The sequence below is a fragment of the Bison bison genome, unplaced genomic scaffold (genome assembly GCF_000754665.1).
Source record: "Bison bison bison isolate TAMUID 2011002044 unplaced genomic scaffold, Bison_UMD1.0 scf7180017864498, whole genome shotgun sequence".
NCBI lineage: Eukaryota > Metazoa > Chordata > Mammalia > Artiodactyla > Bovidae > Bison > Bison bison.
Genome location: NW_011495057.1, coordinates 1,730,361 through 1,751,120, shown reverse-complemented (window position 1 = coordinate 1,751,120; position 20,760 = coordinate 1,730,361).

The following is a 20,760-nucleotide window of genomic DNA, read 5'->3' as shown; positions in this document are numbered from 1 at the left end:
TTAATGATGGTGAGCTTGTCTCATACGCTTGTTGCCCATTCTTCACATCTCCATGATTTTTGACAATTCTGCTTAACCACTGAAGGCGACTGGTTTGCTACACACATCCTGAGACATTCTGAACATCTCTGCTGTGTGTTGTCTTAGGAATAAAATCACTGGTTCATTTAATATTAATTAATTAAATTTAATACTTGGGGACATACCTCTTCTCCACCACAGATGGTCAGACTTTATACAGAGAAACGTCTGTTCATCATATCCCACAATGCAGTTCTTGGAGGTGCTGGAGGGAAAAGAAGCAGAGTTTGGGATGGGGAGGGGTGAGAAGACTAATGGTGAAGAGAGGGAAAAGTTAGAGAGGCCAAAGGGAAGGCTGGACAAGGAACAGAGGCATAAGGCAGGAGAAGGCAACTTTGGTTTCAAATCCTGGGAAAGAAAAGATGTTCTCTTGGCGAGGACAGGAGAAAGAAGCTCGTGAACGCTTTGAGTCTGACGATGGCCGCACACTCCAAGGTCCGTAGGTTGCAGCTCCCCAGAAGCAGGCACTGAAGTGAGATTTGCATGCAGGCGGTTTACTTAGGAGGTACTCTCAGGAAGTGTCAGTCAGATGGTGGAGACGAGATGCAGAGGAGAAGGAAGCCACTCTCGAGGGTGTTTGACCAGGCTGTTGGTGGGGGCAGCTGGCCCTCCATCTCCCTGGGGAGCTCTGGGAGATGATGAAGAACTGGCCTCAGAGCTACTAGTCCTCCAACGCCCTCCATCCCTGGCTGACTGCTGCTCCCAGGGGTGTGAGCTCCCCACCATTTCTGTCCTGCCCTAAGCAGGCACAGACCAAACCCGAAATCCATCAGGAGGCATGTTCTGGAAAATGGAGGGCAGGAAGCAATAGGTGCAACACTAACAGTGTCTACTCCAAACTTCTACTGAATGCTTTCAAAATATATGATTTAATCATTTATTATTTCTGGGCACCCCTGGTAAGCTTGAGTAAAGAAGCTGCCTGCAATGCAGGAGATCCTGGTTCAATTCCTGCGTCAGGAAGATCCCCTGGAGAAGGGAACGACTACTCACTCCAGTATTCTCACCTGGAGAATCCCATGGACCGAGGAGCCTGGCGGGTTACAGTCCATGGGGTCACAAAGAGTCTGACATGACTAAGCGACTTTCACTTTCTACTGAATAATACACTTGAAAATGGTTAAGATGGCAAATTTTATGTGTATTTCACCATGATTTAAAATAAAAATAGGAACTTCCCTGGCAGTCCAGTGGTTAAGACATCGCACTTCCACTGAAAGGGGCATGAGTTTGATCCCTGGTTAGAGAATTAAGATACTGCCTGCATGCGGAGTGGTACAGCCAAAAAATAGAAAACGGGCAAACAAAACAAAAATAAATAAATAAATAAAGTAATAATAATAATAAAGCAATGGCATTTTTTGAACTGGAAGAGGGGACAGGGAGACACAAAAAGCCAAAACATTTCTTACCTTTTATTCTGCAATTCTGCCTTAATATTGATAGACAGAAAAAATATTAAATGAGCCATGAAGTGCTCTCTGTGCAAATTCTGGGCCAATATTTAGGTCTCAGTAGAAGCAAGAATGGGCTTCCTTGCAGCTCAGAAAGTAAAGAATCTTCCTGTAATGCTAGAGACCCAGGTTCCATCCCTGGGTTGGGAAGACCCTCTGGAGAAGGGAATGGCTACCCACTCCAGTATTCTGGCTTGGAGAATTCCATGGACAGAGGAGCCTGGCAGGCTACAGTCCATGGGGTCACAAAGAGTTGGACACAACTGAGTGATTAACACACACCCAGAAGCAGTAATAAAGCTCACAGAGCACAAAGCCCTTCTGAGTGGAGACTATTTCTTAAGCTGTTTTATGCTCCTGCAGCTCCTATGACTTGTACACAATCCGAGGTGAATAGAGGTAACATGGGCTACCTTGCTCTTTTTTTCTTTCTAACAGAAGAGGAAAAACTCATAGAGGAACAATGTCAAACACATTTGGTTAGAAATCTCTTATTAAAATAAAAGACTAAAGCAAACATCTTTTTTGCTATAATGATCCAGTAACACAAAAGGACACAAAATTAAAAGCACACAATGGCTTATTGGTGCCCCTAAGCCAGGGGTAGCGATGTGTACTGAATTATTAAATGAGCAATTATGATAACCTATGATATTGAAGACCGCTGTGTCGGTGAAGCTGGGTTTATTGTTTTCAAGAGAGTTGCCCATGAAGGTTGCCCTTATCCACCCCTTCACCGGCACAAATGAATCTGATGACACAGATGAGCTTGTCCACAGTGACGTATTTAACACCAGAACAGCATCTAATTATTCCCAAAATTGTGTTTAAAAAATTAAAATGAAACAAACACTCTTGCATTTCCATCCCAGCAGGGAATAGAGTTTTAATGAACCCGCAAGCAACTAGGTGACACCTTTATCAGCCCTCATAAACCTTGATTGAACACACAGTGATAAGGCCTGTTTAAACTGTGCGCCTCCCGATAACAGGCCTGGAGTCTGCAACGGCCTTAGCAACCAGCCGGGAAAGAGGCCTCCCCCAAAACCAGAGCTCAGCCCTCTGGGCACAGTGAGGAGTAAAAAGCCAGGGCACCAGGCAGCTGGTTGCTTTGGGAGTGAGGATAGAAGGGAGGGAGGTGGGTTACAGCGCTTCCCCCCCGGATTTCTTGCAAGGGGACTTTCTCCCGAATCAGCTCTGGCCCCTAGGGGTGAGGAAGATGCTGGAGGGAAAAGGGTGCTTTAAGCCCTAGTGACCTTTAGTATTTACATCTGCAAACACACAGAACTCCAAAGGGCTGGTTTTAAAGGATTTGGGAATAGCCAGCTCTGGCTTTCTTTCTACCGGCATCATAAATGCATGAAAGGTACAGACATCCAAAAAGGACCAGAGAGCCCTGGGGTTTTGCTAAAAAGCTTCAGTCTGATTCCTACAGCCCTTCCCTTTAATGTTCCTACACACCCAATCACTACCGGCTTCTTCAGTCCACCCCCTGGCCTGCCCCAGCCAGGGACCACAGTGAGCCCCCACAGGCTGCTGCCGTCAGTGCCTTGGTGTATAGTATAAAGAATCTGACTGCCAATGCAGGGGATGAAAGAGACCCAAGTCCCTGGGTCAGGAAGATCCCCTGGAGCAGGAAATGGCAACCCACTCCAGTATTTTCACCTGGGAAATTCCATGGACAGAGGAGCCTGGCAGGCTACAGTCCACTACGTGTGTGCTGTGCTCAGTCGTGTCCGACTCTCTGCAACCCCATGGACCCACGTGTCTCACATCTCCTGCATTGACAGGCAGGTTCTTTACCACTAGCACCCTCTGGGAAGCCCAAAAATCACCAAGAGGGCAAAGTATACAGTAGGTTATTTCCTACATCACTAAGATACCAGTTTTCACAATAGCCTCCAACACGTGGGTGACTAAAGTTTCTCCTCTTCTCCTCTCGCCCCTCCCCTCATGTTGGACAAGCCTTCGATGGGGGCAAAGTCAGACCCCTAAGATGCCCTCCTATAGGTCAGTAACCCAGAGCTTTGGCAGAACAAGAGTGGAAGGAAGTTTTTCAGCTGGGAAATTCCACTCTTCTGTGGAAAACACCTGGCCTCAGTGACATTCAGGGATTTGTATCTTCAGATGAGTTTGCAGAAGAACTCAAGCTCTTTTGACCCAGGAGGTAAATAGGAAGCAAGGTCATCTCTAGGGAAACTGGGTTTTAAGATAACAGCCTGTCTTTGGAGCTGTACCCAGCACATGCTCCATGCCAGCAATTTCCATTGAACATTGGCATGGAATTTTATATTTGGAAAGTGGTTTTTCATCACTTTGCCAGAAGTCTACATTCCCAGAACAACACTATGGTTAATACTACTTGTGAGTTTGTTTTGTTTTTACACAGAAAAGATTTTATGCACGCACAGGGAGAAAAAGCGAGTGAAGTGACAAAACTAACAAATACTAAGGCAAAGATTCTGTTCTTATAGGTGATAAACTTATACACATCAGTACACTGTGGATATTTTCCAAACCCAAAACTATCCATGAGATGTGATGACCACAGATGTGCTATTAAAAAAAAAATCGTTTATTTTATTTTTGGCTGCATCAGGTCTTATTTGCAAAGCTTAGGCTTCTCTATAGTTGAGGTGCCTGGGTTTAGTTGCCCCGGAGCATGTGGGAGCTTATTTCCCCGACCAGGGATCAAAGCTGCATCGCCTGCATTGGAGTAGATTCTTAACCACTGGACCACCAGGGGAGGTCCCACCATGGATGACCTTCTGAGGGAGATGTGGCAGGATAACCCAAACCCCAGCTGCCTGGGTCAATCTCATGTAGTCATCAACACTACAGAGCGGACTTCCCTGGTAGTCAGTGGTTAAGAACCCACCTACCCATGCAGGGGACATTAGATACTTCGTTCGGGAAGATAACACATACCTCAGGGCAACTAAGCCTGTGTACCACCACTCCGGAGCCCACTCTCTAGCGCCAGTGCCTGCAACAAGGGAAGCCACTGCAATGAGAAGCCCGCTGGCAGCAACAAAGACCTGGCACGGTCAAAAATAAAGAATTTAAAAAAATACAGGCGTTCTTGGGAAGCTAGATCCTGGGATTTGCAGAGTAGAGACACAGCGGCAGTCAGCACCCTCAGGTACAGAACCATCACAGTGTTCATGCACAGAAAGGGAAAGAAGCTGACCTTCTGGGAGCACCAGTTAAGGAAATAGTATCTGATGCTCCTCCTTGTATTCAGAGAGTCTGTCTCTTTTCACATCATTTGTAGACTTAAGGTGCTGATATAATTTACCATCCAAACAGGGCATTTGAAATGAGGACCCTACTAGTAATTATTAGTAATTACAACTGGAGAAGGAAATGGCAACCCACTCCAGTGTTCTTGCCTGGAGAATCCCAGGGACGGGGGAGCCTGGTGGGCTGCCATCTATGGGGTCGCACAGAGTCGGACACGACTGAAGCGACTTAGCAGCAGCAGCAGTAATTATAACAGGCATCAGGTAGGACTGGCCCAGGCAAACAGGACATCTGGTCATCCTGTCAACACACCTGAAGGATCCTGGGACCCCAATTCCCAGCCCATAGAAGTCATGCCTTGCACAACTCAACCTAGATTACTTTTCCAGATTGTCCCCTTCTCTATGAAAATTTAATATGTCCAGGTCTGGACTATTCTATACATTTTTATTTATCCCTCCCATGTGGCACTTGGGGATGCCAATGCGGGTAGATCTAAGAGACACGAGTTGGATTCCTGGGTCAAGAAGATCCCCTGGAGGAGGGCATGGCAACTCACTCCAGTATTCTTGCCTAGAAAATCCCATGGACAAAGGAGCCTGGCAGGCTATGGTCCATAGTGTTGCAAAGAGTCGGACATGACTGAAGTGACTTAGCACTCACACACGCCTCCAGCAAATATTTATTCATCCCCTGCTACAGGCACTGTGTTATCTGCTGGTCTCCTCAAGGCACTTGTAGTATAATATGTGTAGACTGGGATTATAACCCTGCCGTCACCTTTAATACTGCACCAACTTCTCTGAGCCTCAAGTTTCTTAATCTGTCAAATGGGGATAATAAAGTAACTACCATATAGGGTTATGGTGAGGATGAATGAGTCAGTATGTTACATGCCTGGCACAGAGGAAGTGCTACGTGTCACTACAATCCACAAAAGCCACATGTTTCTGACATAACCATTTCGTTTATAGTGATTTTTCTCACTATAGATGCAGCTCAGTCCACAACACACTCACCTCATTCATTCAATTCACTGCATGGCCCCGGGATGTGAGACCCTGCGGAAGACACAAGAAAGCAAGAAGCACAGAAACCTCAGCCTCTCGGGAATTTCACAGTAAGTGGATGGAAGGCATTCATGGATGGAAATGAAAGAACCGTACGAGTATCACAAACTCAGTGCTTCCTAGCTCTGACCACATATCAGAATCATATGAAAAGCTTCTGGGAAAAAGCAGGGGCCTGAGACTTCCCTGGTGGTCCAGTGGTTGAGACTCTGTGCTCCCAATGCAGGGGGCCTGAGTTTGATCCCTGGTCAGGGAATTAAATCCCACATGACGGAACTAAAGGTTCCTCAGGCCACAACTAACACCTGCTGCAACCAAATAATTAAGTAAAAAAAAAAAGAAAAAGAAATCTACCTTTCAATGCAGGGCACACAGATTCAATCCCTGGGGGGGACCCAAGATCCCACAGGCCATGGGGCAACTAAGCCGGCTCCCCAAATAGAGAGTCTATGGGCTGCAACAAAAGATCCCACATGACTAAACTAAGACCCAACACCCTCAAATAATAAATAAATTTTTAAAAAAAATTTTAAACAGCAGGGACCTTACCACTTACCAACTAAATGAGACTTTCTAGGAGGAAGGCAACACAGAATATTGATAAAAGAAGTATCTCACCTGTCAGTGAATGGTACATGAATAAGTTGTGATGCTTTTGCGATACCCAGTAGCAGAGCAGCAGTCTTTTGAGTTTTTGTTATGTTCTGAGTATTATCACAGGAGCTCCATGAGTTTTGGTTTGGTCCAAGATGGCTTCACTGTGAAGCATGGTAGGATTCAGAGAGAGAAAGAAGCCTGGCTTTCCATGATGCAAAGGAGAGAATTTCAGTACTGGAGATGGAGTATGCATTTTCAGATCAAGGATAAGTAAAACAATGAATAAATTTAAAAGTAAAGCAAATTGTTTTTGTTTTATGTGTAGTGTACAAGCCTGTCCCGTGTCGCTTGCATCTCCTGCATCCGCAGGCAGATTCTTTACCGCTGTGCCACCTGGGAAGCTCTACTGAAAGGGATGTTCACCCAGAAAAGAGACCATTTATATCTTGAACTGAAAAATGCATGGCTTCAAGGCATAAACAAGCAGGCCCACCTACGTTCTCACTTCATGGGGCTTTGTGTAACTGACTACATTCAAAACACAAACTTCAGTGAAACTCCATGGAAAATAAAACAAGAGTGGATCTGAGTTAATTCCATTCACTGTGCCTTTCCTTCATCCTGACCTCTGCTGTGTTCCGTACAAAACCAGCATGGAGTTCTCAGGGATCAGCCTGGAAGCAGCACTTTGGAGTCTTCAATTTGACTTCGGGATAAACAAGAATAAAAGAACAACAATCAGAGAGAGACAGAGACAGAGAGATAATTAGATTTTCAGTTACAGAATAAAATCAAAACATGAATCTGTGCAATGCAGGCTCTCTCTATCTCTCTCTCAGAGAACTGAACTGGGGTGTTACTTAAAAATGGAATGACTGCGAAAAAGCCAAGATTACACAGGTAGGAAATAAACCCATCCTGTCACACCAGAGGATTTTTAAAATAAAATTTCTTCACTGAGCTTTATTCCAGGGAAATTCAAATCTTCCTCCCCCTCCTCCATACACACAAGGCTGGATTAGACAGGTAGGCATTTCTCATTTTGTTGGACAGTTATTTTCCAGCCTCCTTCGATTATAAGACCCTCCAATAAGGCAAGGGGTGGAGAGAAGGAGACCAGCTTACATCCCTGTGAGATACTCTTTCATTTGGGGATTTGTGTTCCTTTCGCCATTTTCTCCCGCAGCCTGCATTTTTTCCTACCATCTCACTTTGATTAGAGTAACTCACTGGCAGTCCCATCCTTTGTTGATTTCACAAAGTTTGTGCTGACTCATAATTACCCTAAAGTCTCTATTAATAACCAACACTGGAATTTCACCTCATGGACAACAACATCACTACATGGTCCTTCATCAAGCTGACAAATAAAGTATCCTCGTCATCACCATTGTACCTGTGGGAAGACCAAGAGTCAAAGAGGTTATGTGGATGGCTGAGGACCGCTGGTCAATTTGGCCCAAAGTTTCAATTTCAAATCCCACTTCTTTCTACTCAAGTATTTTTTCTTGCCTGTTTGGGGGAGCATTTCGTTCACTCACTTTGGTGAGAGGGGTAGAAAAAGAAGCCACATTTCAGGCAGTGCATTTCGTTACCATTGCTGGCTTCCACCAGCATCTCTAAAACCAGTAGTAACAACATAAGGCATCTGAAAACTTTATCTCTGCTCGCATGCATCCATTCTCTCCCCAGCTAACACGGAGGATTGTGTCAGCTCTGCCTGCTAATCTCTAATAGCCAAGCTTCCCCCAGCTCTGGGGGGTGGGGGTAGACCCTGTGGAGGTGATCCCTCGCCTCTCCCCACACAATGACGAATTGTCCCAGAGGCGCAATGGACCAATTTCAGGAGCCAAAAGAACAAAAACCCAGGGAACTTAGTAATCCTGCAACAACAACAAAAAAAGCAAACTCCAAGTATTATCAAGGGTCAGGCCCAAGCATGGAGACACTCCAGACTCTTTCTGTGTGTTGGAATTCCCACTGAGACCTTCAACCGTCCTCGCTGGGTTTTCAGTCTGTAATGCCTTACAGATTTCAGGCCTGGCCTCTGACAGCTCTGACATATCTGAACTGAGGCTAACCTCAGCTAGTTACTTGAAAGCCTGATAAGTTATACTGTACCTGTCAAAGCCTCTCTCCACCGAGATTCTCTCTCCTTCTCCAGTGGAGCAACCAAAAAAAAAGACGAAGAATAAGAAGAAAATGTATTCTCTTCATTGGACCAGCATAACCTCCTCTGTATATTACCATTGCTGGGAAAGATTGAGGGCTGGAGGAGAAGCGGGCAACAGAGGAGGAGATGGTATCACCGACTCAATGGACATGAATTTGAGCAAACTTCGGGAGATAGTGAAGAATGAGAAAGCCTGGTGCGCTACAGGCCATGGGGTTGCAAACAGTCGGACACAACTTAGCAACTGAACAACAAAGTATTATCATTGCTGTTCTATTACTGCAAACTCTAATTCATAAAAGAAAATATAGACCACTTAGTTGGGGGTGAAACATAACAACTCGATTTCTTTCAACTTTATAAGACATTGTTGGCTACTCTTGGAAAATAAATTCCAGATTTGAGCTGGGCAGGAGAGGGGAAGCAAAGTCCACATTGAGAAGAAATGAGCCACATTAATTTGCCCCTCAAAAATTCAACAGGTTCTCTCTAATATTCCCCACAGTGGAAGTCGTTTCTGCATTTGGCACTGTGCCCACACAACATGTAAATGCTTACCCAAGACCCTAACACCACCCTTGTGGTCATGACATTGGGGCCCCTGAGTCAGTCTCCAGTGAATAACCCAGAGGAAATCACAGGGACTCTTTCTGTGAAGGCCCTAGAAGAAGAACCCGATTCTTCATGTCTCTGTCCCCAGTCCTGACTAGTGAAGAGGTTTTACTTTAGATTATGGAACATTTAGGAAAGTGAAGACTTTACCCAGATCCCATCAGAGTTTACAACACTAAAGACTTTTGGAAAGAGCTTCCCTTGTGGCTCAGACAGTAAAGAATCTGCCTGCAATACAGGAGACCTGGGGTCGATCCCTGTGTCCGGGAGATCCACTGGAGAAGGGAATGGCAACCCACTCCAGTATTCTGGAGAATTCTATGGACAGAGGAGCCTGGCTGGTTATAGTCCACGGGGTTGCAAAGAATCAGACATGACTGAGTGACTAACACACACAAAAGACTTTTGGGAAAGCAATATATCACAAATAATCTGAAATCAAAAACAATTCCTAGCCTTTGCTAACTCTTTACTGTTATAAGACCTCGCAAAGATACTTTTCATCTTTTGTTTCAGCTCTTTACCTGTCAAAAAAAGAGAGCAGGTGGCAGCTTTGTCTCAAGGGTACTGAAACAGCAAGTAATTTTAAAGCACTGTCATAATACAAGGACTGCATAAATGTCAAATCACAAAGGATACTGCAAATTTCAGTTCTCAGCAAATAAAATTACCCCAGTGAGACAAATACAGCTTCAAAAAGAAACTTGTCAAGAGGGCTTTCAGGCTGGGTCAGCACAAATATATTGATGTACCATGGACATGGGGCTGCACGACCCATCTCCGCCCTCTAGAAGCTTTGACTCAAGATACCTCACTTGAATATCTTGAGTAGGGGACTGCCCTGGTCGCCAAGGATTAGCACTTTGAGCTTCTACTGCAGCGGGCATGGGTTTGATCCCTAGTCAGGGAACTAAGATCTCAGAAGCCAGTGCAACCAAAAAAAAAAAAAAACCTCATTTTCATAATGCTATTTTATGTGTATTACATGAATATACTCTCATTTTAAAATTTTAAGCCAAGAACTTTTTTAAAAAACATCCCACTTCTGGGACTTCCCTGCTGGTCCAGTGGTTAAAACTCTGCACTTTCACAGCCAGGGTCAAAGGTTTGATCCTTAGCCGGGAACTAAGATTGCATGTGCCCGTGGCACAGCCAAAAATTAAAAACACCCCACTCCCATACCTATTTTCTACTGGTCCCTTCCATCTTCCCAAATGTAAATCCTCTTAGCTATTTGCTGGGCTGTGTTCAGAGCATTTGCTTGCCTATGTGTATATTGTAACAGACTTTTAAATATACAGTTTCTTATTCAAGGATTAAGTATGTGACCTGAGGGACTTAAATATTAATGTGAACCTCTAGATTAAAACTTAATCTCTGCAGATTGTGCCCTTTACACTGTAGAAGCTAACTCCAGGGTAATTACACAAGAAATCAGTATCGTAGTTAAATTTCAATTATCTGGGGACTTGATTTCCAGTCTGGGAACTCCTGAGTCCTTTCTGCTATTCCAGCTCCACCTGGGTACCACGTTTGGCTTATGTTATCTCTCCTCAGTGCCTAACCCAGAAAGTAAAATGGTTATAATGAAAAGACTCCAAGACTCGAGACTCACAGCAAGTGGATACATGTATATGTATGGCTGAGTCCCTTCACTGTTCATCTGAAACTACAAGACTATTAATCACTATGAGAAGTGAAAGTGTTATCTGCTCAGTCATATCCGACTCTTTGCGACCCCATGGACTGTAGCCCAAAAGTTTCCTCTGGAATTCTCCAGGCAAGAATACTGAAGTGGGTAGCCATTCCCTTCTCCAGTGGATCTTCCTGACCCAGGGATCGAACTTGGGTCCCCTGCATTGCAGGCAGATTCTTTACCGTCTGAGCCACCAGGAAAGCCCCAGGAATGGCTATACTCCAATACAAAAAGAAAGAAAGAAAGAAAAGACTCTGAATATAATTGTCATTACTTGTTACCCTTTTCATTAGTGCATTCAAAAAAAAACCCAAATAATTTGGAAATTAATTTTTATCCAATTGCCTAAAATAAGGTTTGAGTTTATCAGCAAGCTCTGTTTACTCATGGCCCCACAGCACCCTTCTCCTCTGCCCGCAACCACGGACAATCAAGGTTTGGCTCTGGTTGAGATTTATAGGAGAACAGAGCTAGAGTTCCCTCTCTACCCTGGTCTGCTAATGTCCAGTTGGCTGATGTTCAGGGCAAGGTGCCAGGCCTATATTTTGGGGAAGGATCATCCAGAGAGATAGAGGCGGATGTGATTTGGCGGCCGTGTGAGATCTGGCATGTGATTTTACGTGCTGTGGTGTTGTGTTTCTTAAATTCAGTACATGCACTTAGAAGGCTGTTCATCACCATCACGGAATATCCAGGCAGCATCCACTTGGCACTAGAGGCAGTCGGAATGTCTTTTTAAAACAACATTTTAGTGAGGGGCCCAGGAAACGCACGATGGCATGGCACTGCATGGTACTAACCTGTTATGCTGATGCTGGCGTTTCGTGGGAAATTACAATATTTTCCTGTTTCTGACAATCAGCAAGAATTCTGGAAGAACATAGGCTACATTTTATAATTGTTTTCATTTATTCAGTGAAAGCAATGGCAAGCACATATTTTAAAATAAAACATTTCTAGAATTAATAAAAATGAATATTAGAACTTTGTCTTCACTCTGCTTTTCTTGCTTTCTTATACAACTCACAAATAAATAAGAAGAACTTTTTTTCTTTTTTTTGAATGGAGGAGAAAGAAAGAGTTGCTTTATTATTTTGCCAGGCAAAGGGGGAACACAGTAGGCCAGTCCCTCAAGTACTGTGCCCCCAGAAGAATGCTTTTGTAAACCGATCTTCAGAACAAAGTTGTCTTGCCCGTTGCCTACAAGTCTCTCCAGAAATATTTTCCACCCTGGGTTGGGATTTTGGATTTGCGATGATAGATTCCACCCACAGGTTTTTGGACGACCTACCTCTAAAACATACAGTAAAACCCCAGCACTTCATTTCCCTGAGTATACGATTATTCTACTGTCATCAGAACAGATACCCATGTATCACCCAAGGGAATAATGGGATCCCAAATATTTTTTAAAGGATCCAAGTAAAATACCAGCTTTGCAGGAAGAAGTTAGCAAAGGAAACGAGTGGTGGTCCCTTGTTCCTTAAAATCATCGCGTAGCTAGCAGAGTTCAGGACATACTGATGAAGTGTATGGTTCATCTTCTGATTTGGGAAAAGGAGTTTGGCTAAGAGAAGCAATGTTGTCCCATCAGGAGACCGTCTTCCTGAAGACTGAATGTCCTCCTGGGTCAAAAGAAGGGGGCCGGCCGATGACCCCAAAGTTCCCTTTGGAGCAGAAATTCTCTGCCTGCCAGCAGGGCTTTCCATACTTGGCCCCTTTCCCAGCGATCAAGTTATTAGAAGATTAGGAGGGGAGAAGGGTGAGTGAAATGACAGGTCAGCATATTTCTGAAGGGCCCATTTACTTTACCCTACGTCCTCACGCAGAGCCCAGCCGAGTTCAGAGGAGTTGCTTTGGGAAACAAGACACAAGTTTGACATCACAATGTCATGTTTTCAAAAAAAAAATGAATGACAAGTTCCTCCAGGTGTGGGTTTATCACAGTTTAACCAACTGGTAACTCTATCTCCCTTCTTTCTTATCAATACCTACGCTACTAAAAAAACAATTTATTTGACTAAAACTCATAAATAATAATAGATCTCTCCTATACTGCTGTGCGAATGAAACAAGATAATAATAGATACTAAATCTTTAACACAGTGGTTGGCAGTAGTAAACCATCCATAATTGTTAGCTATTGTTGCATTGGTGAAAACTCACTTTTGATAATCCCTTTTAATTTATGAAGCAATTTCATGTTATGGCACTCACTCCAATCTTTTAGCACACATCTAAAGAATGCCTACCATGATGTGCCAGGCTCTGCTGTGAGAATACAACTGTGACCAGGATTGGCAGAGGCCATACCCTCCCAGAATGTATGTTCTGGTTATGGGAGAAAAACAGTAAAAAAGAAAATAGGGTATGGGAGGGGATTTGCTGATGAGTTGGGGTTAAGCAAAGAGAAAAAGAGAAACCAAGGATGATTGAGGCTGTACCTAGGGGTCTGGTAGTGGGAAGGCAGACTTGGCAATTACCCAGATGGGAAGATGTTTACTCAAAACTCCCCTGTCAGGCATAGGTCATGAATGCACCCATTTCACAGATGAGGAAGCTGAGACACAGAGTTTAAGCTTATCTAGCCCCAAATAAAAGAACCCTCACTTCCTTAAGAGGTAGATAAGGACTTGGCAAATGGCAGAGCCTCAGAATCTTGGATCTTAAATTAAATGTGCAAAGTAGATGAAATTTAAAAAAAAAATTTTTTTTTAAAGCAGGCAGTGCTATTTAATTTTCGAAGGTTACTCCAGTCTCCATGGGAGGAAAGCAGAGCCTGGGGAGGTGAGGGAACTCGTGAGACCCGCCTCGGCTGCTGAGGGCAAAGCCAACACTAAACCTGGGTGAGGCTGAGACTCCCAGGACAGATACAGGACAAGGGAGGATCTGAGATACCCAGACGCAGCGTGACCATGGCATGAGGGGACAGTGAGTGTGATCCAGCTACAGGTGACCCCCCCCCCGCCCCCACCCCCGCCAAACTTGCCACCTCACAAAGTAAGAAATCCGGGGTGAGGGGTGTCAGTAACTGGACTCAGGCTGCCATCTTGCCCTGACTCACAGCTGCTGACCGGTTTACTGGAGGACAGTTGCCTCTGCTCTGAGCTGAGGAGTATGCAACAGCCCATTAGTAAAGATGGGGTAAATCCCGTTAGAATTTCTACAGGAGATAACGCCACGTTCAACACCCAGTCTCCAGTCTCCTTGGAAGAAACTGCCAAGAGGTTTGGTCCTCAGAGGGGAGGCAGAACTGCATCAATCAAATGAGTATTTATTCAGTGCTGACATGCACACAGAACTGTGATAGGCCCGTGAGAAATCCTAGTCCCTGTCACCAATTTGTTTATAATCTGGCTCAACAGAGATGGACTCACATAAAATGCTTTGTAAGCAGTACACGAAGGTTTACCCGAAGGCCAGCCTGGAGTGGAACCTTAACAAATAGTTGCTGTGGGAATTGCTTGTTAAAAGTTGTAGGAGTGCAGATAGAGGAGAGATTCGAGGGCCTGGGAGTTCCTGGGAAGCTCCAGGGCTCTGGGTCAGGATGTGAGAGGTGTGCTGGGTGGAGGTTTCAGGCCAAGGAGAAGCGCGTGAGCAAAGCTTTCACAGTGCGGGTCCTAGGAGACTGGACAACACAAGATGGCGGCGCAGCCTGACGTCTCCATCAGCGTGCTCACTTCCGTCGTGCTTTGTGCGTGGGAGTCTCCCCAGACCTTCCTTCCTGATGTAATGACCCACAACCTCCCCAAAATTACATTTCATTCCAATCAGACTTTGTCTGCCAAGAGAATGGAAAGCACTTCAGGCATTTCAGAGGAAGATTTAATACAGGGAACCAGTTACAACTTTGTTGGAAGGGATGCAGGAGCAAGTGAGCTGGGGGCTGTCACCAAAGATAAATACGTATAGAAAACGACCAAGTCCCTTGGGCTGCAGGAGCAATGAGGGAGGGTGGTGGTCCCATTGCCTCTGGCACTCCTGGGGTCGGGGGTGGGGGTTGGTTTAGTCATTAAGTCCTGTCGACGACTCTTTTGTGATCCCATGGATTGTAGCCTGCCAGGTGCCTCAGTCCATGGGATTCTCCAGGCAAGAATACTGGAATGGGTTGCCATTTCCTCCTCCAGGGGATTTTCCCCCACCCAGGGATCAAACGCCCATCTCCTGCATTGAAGGTGGATTCTTTACCAATTGAGCCACCAGGACATCCCTGGGTTACTTTCTATTTTCTTGACTGCTTGTTGATTGGTAATGTATCTTAACTTGCAAGGAGTTTATTTAAGTGATCACAGAGCAGATTCAGAATGCAAATAAAATAATGGAGGACCCGGCCCCCCACCCCCCAAAAAAAAGCAGCAGAGACTGCAATATTCAGGGGTATGGGGGAATCCTGTCACCGCCTGCCTGCTGCTGGAGAGGGCCTGTCACTAGATGCCACACGTATCCTTGCCGGCAGTGGGCTGAGGTTGCTCTCGCCACCAGCTGTGGCAAGGCTGAGCGTGAGCTGGGTGTCCACAGGGTCCTTCCCCCTAGTACTGAAGAAGCTTGAGCTGCAGGCCCCACCAGACAGGCAGTCCTGGGAAAGGTCCAGGAGTACCTTCATGTGGTCATGTTGTTTGCAAAACAGGCAAAAGTAACATATTTTAAATGCAATCAGTTAAGACCACTCAGTATTTCTCCTCCCACTTTTCTTTCACTTCTCTGTGTCAGGTGGCCATGAGGTAGCCCTGCATTTTTGAGATGAGGTAGATGGGGAGGGTGTACAATAAGGATGCATTTATTTGGGGTTTATTTAGATACATCCTGGTGACTTGCAGTTAACTTCTTTGTATATTTCAGTTCAGTTCAGTCCAGTTCAGTCATGTCCGACTCTTTGCGACCCCATGGACTGCAGCACATCAGGCTTCTCTGTCCATCACCAACTTCCGGAGCTTACTCAAACTCATGTCCATCGAGTCAGTGATGCCACCCAAGCATCTCATCCTCTGTCGTCCCCTTCTGCTCCAGCCTTCAGTCTTTCCTAGCATTAGGATCTTTTCCAATGAGTCAGTTCCTCGAAGCAGGTGGCCAAAGTATTGGAGTTCCAACTTTAGCATCAGTCCTTCCAATGAATATTCAGGACTGATTTCCTTTAGGTTGACTGGGTGGATCTCCTTGCTGTCCAGAGACTCTCAAGCATCTTCTCCAACACCACTATACAGTCCATGGACTTCTCCAGGCCAGAATACTGGAGTGGATAGCCTTTCCCTCCTCCAGGGGATCTTCCCAACCCAGGTCGCCCGCATTGTAGGCGGATTCTTTACCAGCTGAGCCACAAGGGAAGCCCCTCTGTGTATTTATGTTATTGCTAAGCCTTCCTGGTATGGTCATGGCTCCTAGGACCCTTCCCATCACTCTCCCCACCTGGTGGTATGATTGGAAAAGCAGGGCTGAAAGGAGTATCTTAATATTCCTGGGGCACTTGGTACCTAAGGTACACAGACTGTGGAGGAGGGAAAAAAAGGGGGGCTTGAAATGAATGCAGCCCTAGACTGGCCTGTGAAAAATTCTTCCACTCATCAGACATGTAAATGGTAAACCAAAGATTTGGTTCTCATTAACACCTAGTCAAAATAGCCTGCTCTCCTGTCAAGATACTGCAGGAGTGAAGGTCAGAGCTCCGTTCAGTAATAGAACGATCCTCGTGGACCAGTGCTGTCCTGGAGTGGTTAATGGCAGTAACGGGTCTTCAGCTCACTAAGAGGATTTTACTGACCCCTTGTGGAAGAGAGAAGGTGGTGCACCTGTTTGTTTAGTAGCTCAGTCATGTCTGACTGGAGACCCCATGGATGGCATCATGCCAGGCTTCCCTGTCCTTCAACATGGGTGCACCCAGAGAGATCCCAGTTTGGGGAACTTACTTTTCTACCGTCCTTCAGGGAAAAAAATCAGGGGGCAGGAAGGTGAGGTATGTTACTAACTGCCCAGTTTCTTCCCATTCAACTTGAAATTCTCAGTTATTTCTCATATCAACTTTTTTTCCCCAACACATATCAGGGCTCTCATCAAAGGTAGGAGATGTGTGATGTCAAGTTGTGATACTTTTGTTTTTAAAAAAAAAAACGATGTAAGGAAGGGTAGGGGGCAGATAAGAAAAAGAAATGCAGTTTTGGATCCTAGCACAGCTACTGACTAAATGAAAGACTAAGCAATCCGTTTAATGTCTCTGAGTCTCACCATCCTCACAGGTAAAATGAACTCATTGTTAGTGAGTTTGATGTGCATGGTAGGTGCTTAATGACAGTGTAGGCTGCTATCATTAAAGATAAGGATGTCATATTCATTCATCATCTTGATGCTCACTGGACAGTCACTTCACACTCCTGTATAGAACATCTTTTGAAAAGAGAAAAAAAAAATCTAGAAGTTTCTTTTCAGTGAACAATTTCCTCAGTTGAGACCAGGTCTGACAGAGCCTCTGACAATACACACAGAGAACACCTCTTGTCCAGGAAGCCTGGTTTCCCCAGTGTGAGCGGAATTCCAGAGAAGGGGCACAGAGAGACCCGCCCCCCTCCCACTCCCTGCCTCCCCAGCAGGGCCAGGACTGTCCTGGGCTCTGGTGTGTGTCTGCGTTTATCTTCCCATAGGAAATGCCTGAGGTCCCACTCAGAAGTAAATACTCTTTGCTGAGACTGGAAGGAGACAATTCCTGTTTTTCCAACCTGCAGTTTGAGGTTCCTTGTGTTCCAGGGTAAGCAGCCCTCAGCATTCCCTGGCAGTAGGGGGAGCGGGGGTGAGATGGGGGGCATGGTGCAGGACATCAGCTGGTGTGCTTTTCCCCCTCAGAAGGTTCCAGGGGCTGGCCGATGACTCCACACACTGCCCTTCTTCCCGGGGGGAGGGGAGATGGGGCTGGAGGATAAGATGCTGGATTAAACCAGAGTCTGGGGAGCGGGAAACCAACCTGCCTGGCTTAGGATCACTTGGCCAGAGCCCCAGAATGACGCCCATAACTTTCCAGGCCACTCTGACCTCCCACTCACCGAGCCAGGCAGCCAGAAGTAGACTTTGTAGGCCACCCTCTCTCAGCTCTGGAATAACAGGCAACTTCTCCTACTTTTCCTTTTCCTGTTTCCCTCTGCAGAACAATTTTTCTTTTTTTGATCTTTTTATCTTGTATTGGGGTGTAGCTGATTAACAAAGCTGTCATAGTTTCATGTGAATAGCAAAGGGACTCATCCATACGTAAACATGTATCCATTCTCTATGGAGCAACTCTTTAAAGTCATTCTATATAATACTAAGTCGTTTTTACTAAGATGTAAGAGGTTAGGCAGAGACCACACGCAGAGTATGCATATTTGTGTTTTTCAAAACAAGAGGGGATCAATATATACGTGTATTTTGTAGTATTAAAATAAAAGCAGTGGAGGGAAAATAAACCATAATATTATTTATAGGAGAATGGAGGATGGAAGGGATAGAAAAGGAAGCTAGACTTCCTGGACTATATCTTGCTTTGTGGAACTGACTTTGAAAAATGTACATATTTCATGTAACATAAAATGAAATTTAAAAAATTAATGATGAAGGCAATTCCTAATATCTGAAAGTGAGTTGATAACATAATGATACAGAGAGAGCTACTCCAGGGTCTTCAAAACACAGTCATTTCACTAAAACATCCCCAGTGGGATTTACTGTAATGTTTAAAAAAAAAAACTGCAAAAATATTTTAACTGTTTTCAGAAATCATACTGTTGGTGATAACACTGTGACTGTGCAATAAAGCAAATACATTTATTAACTGGTTGAAAAGAGAGGTAGACATAAAACCGATAAGGCTAAATAAACACCCAGTGGTCCTGAATTTGAGTTCCACGATTCTTCAGTTTCAACTCATAGCATGTCTCTTAAACATGTTCCTAGCTCTTTCCACTGAAAAGGCCAAGAAGCAATGACCAACCCCAAAGCAGTGACACCTCTAGCGCCCAAATTATGGCCTCTAGATATCACTTATCACTAAACAGAGTCAGGAGTCCTTGAAGAAATGTTCTATTCCACGTCTGTGCAGAGAATATACAGGATGAGACTGGAAATCTTGTCATTTCAGAAAGCAAGAAGACTCCCAATGAGGAACACGTTTGAGTCAATAGAACTCAGGAGCCAGTTTGAGTAACTTTCCACTGACCAGAGTTGGGACAGTGTGAGCGCCAAAGAGTACAGTGTAACTGCAATATACTATTAATAAAATGTATAAAATGTTTAAATCCATGAAATTAAAATATCATTTAAAAAAAAGAACAGGGCATCTTTGGAAGATACAGAGAAACAACTCATTAATCAGTTTGTTCTTTGGTCTCTCAGTCATGTCCGACTCTGCTACCCTCTGAACTGCAGCATGCCAGGCTGCCCTGTCCTTTGTTATCTCCCAAGGTTACTCATGCAATCAATCGATTATACCAGAAATAATTAGCCTCTGCCTTTCTTTAAACAGGTCTTCTGAGTAAATATACTGTGTCAAGGCAAAGCCTGGCTTCACTTTAACATCACGGGGAGAGAGCGGCCATCTGATGGCTGGGAATGGGAGGAGCTGAACAAATCCTGGTTACCAGGTTGGAGAGGCTAAGATGATGCTTAGACTCTCAAGCCAAACTGTCCGTTTCCTGGAGAAGAGCCTCAGCGAACGGGATCTCTACACGATTACTTATGGAGATCACTAATATTCTTTTTTAAAATAGAAATACAATTCACATATCATAAAATTCCCCACTTCAAAGTATTAAAAGTTCAGTGGTTTTTAGGTAACTATGCAACTCAATCCAGAACATTTTCATCACCCCTATAAGAAACCCCATTACAGAAGTCAGTCCCCCTTCACCCCTCTCCCAAGTCGCTGGCAGCCACCGAAGTCTACTGTCTGTATAGAATGATGTCTGTATTCTGGGCATTTCATTTAAACGGACTCATACAGTATGTGACCTTTTGTGTCTGGCATAGTTTCTCAAAAGGCGGAACACTTAGGTTTGTTTGCCATATGCAATATATTCCTTACTGAGCTTTATCTTTGCTCATTTTTTTAATTGGGATGCTCTCATACTCAAGTTCTAGGGTTCTTTTTACATTCTGTATACAAGCCCCTTTATGTGTTTTGCAGGTATTTTTTTCCAACCTGTGGCTTACTTTTCATTTTTTCAAAAATATCTTTTGCAAAGTGTAAGTTTTTAATTTTAAAGAAGACCAATTTAACAATCGTTTCCTTCATGTGTCATGCTTTTAGTGTGGTATCTAAAAACTTATAACTAGGGAGTTCCCTAGGGGTCTAATGGTTAGGATTGGGCACTTTCACTCCCATGGCCCATGTTCAACCCCTGATAGAGAAATCCTGCAAGCATGCAGCAAAAAAATAAAGCAAAAAGGGATGGAATGAAATGAAGTAGAATAAAATACATACACACTAAACTCAAGGTCACCTGGATTTTCTCCTGTGTTATCTTCTAGAAGTTTTATATTTGGCATTTCATATTTAGCTCTATGATGCATTTTGAGTTAATTTTTGTGAAAGGTGTAAGGTCTGAATCTAGGTGTTTTTTTTCCCTACATGTATATGCCCAGCTGTTGCTGGGGTTTTTCTGGTTTGTTCTAGTTACTAAGTCGTGTCTGACTCTTTTCGAGATATCCCAGGCAAGAATATTGGAGTGGATTGCCATTTCCTTCTCCAGGGGGTCTTCCTAACCCAGGAATCAAACCTGCTGTCTCCTGCAGTGGCAGGATTCTCTACTGCTGAGCCAGTTGTTTCTATACCATTTCTTTAAAAGCCTACCCTTTCTCCATTTCATTGCCATTATCAAA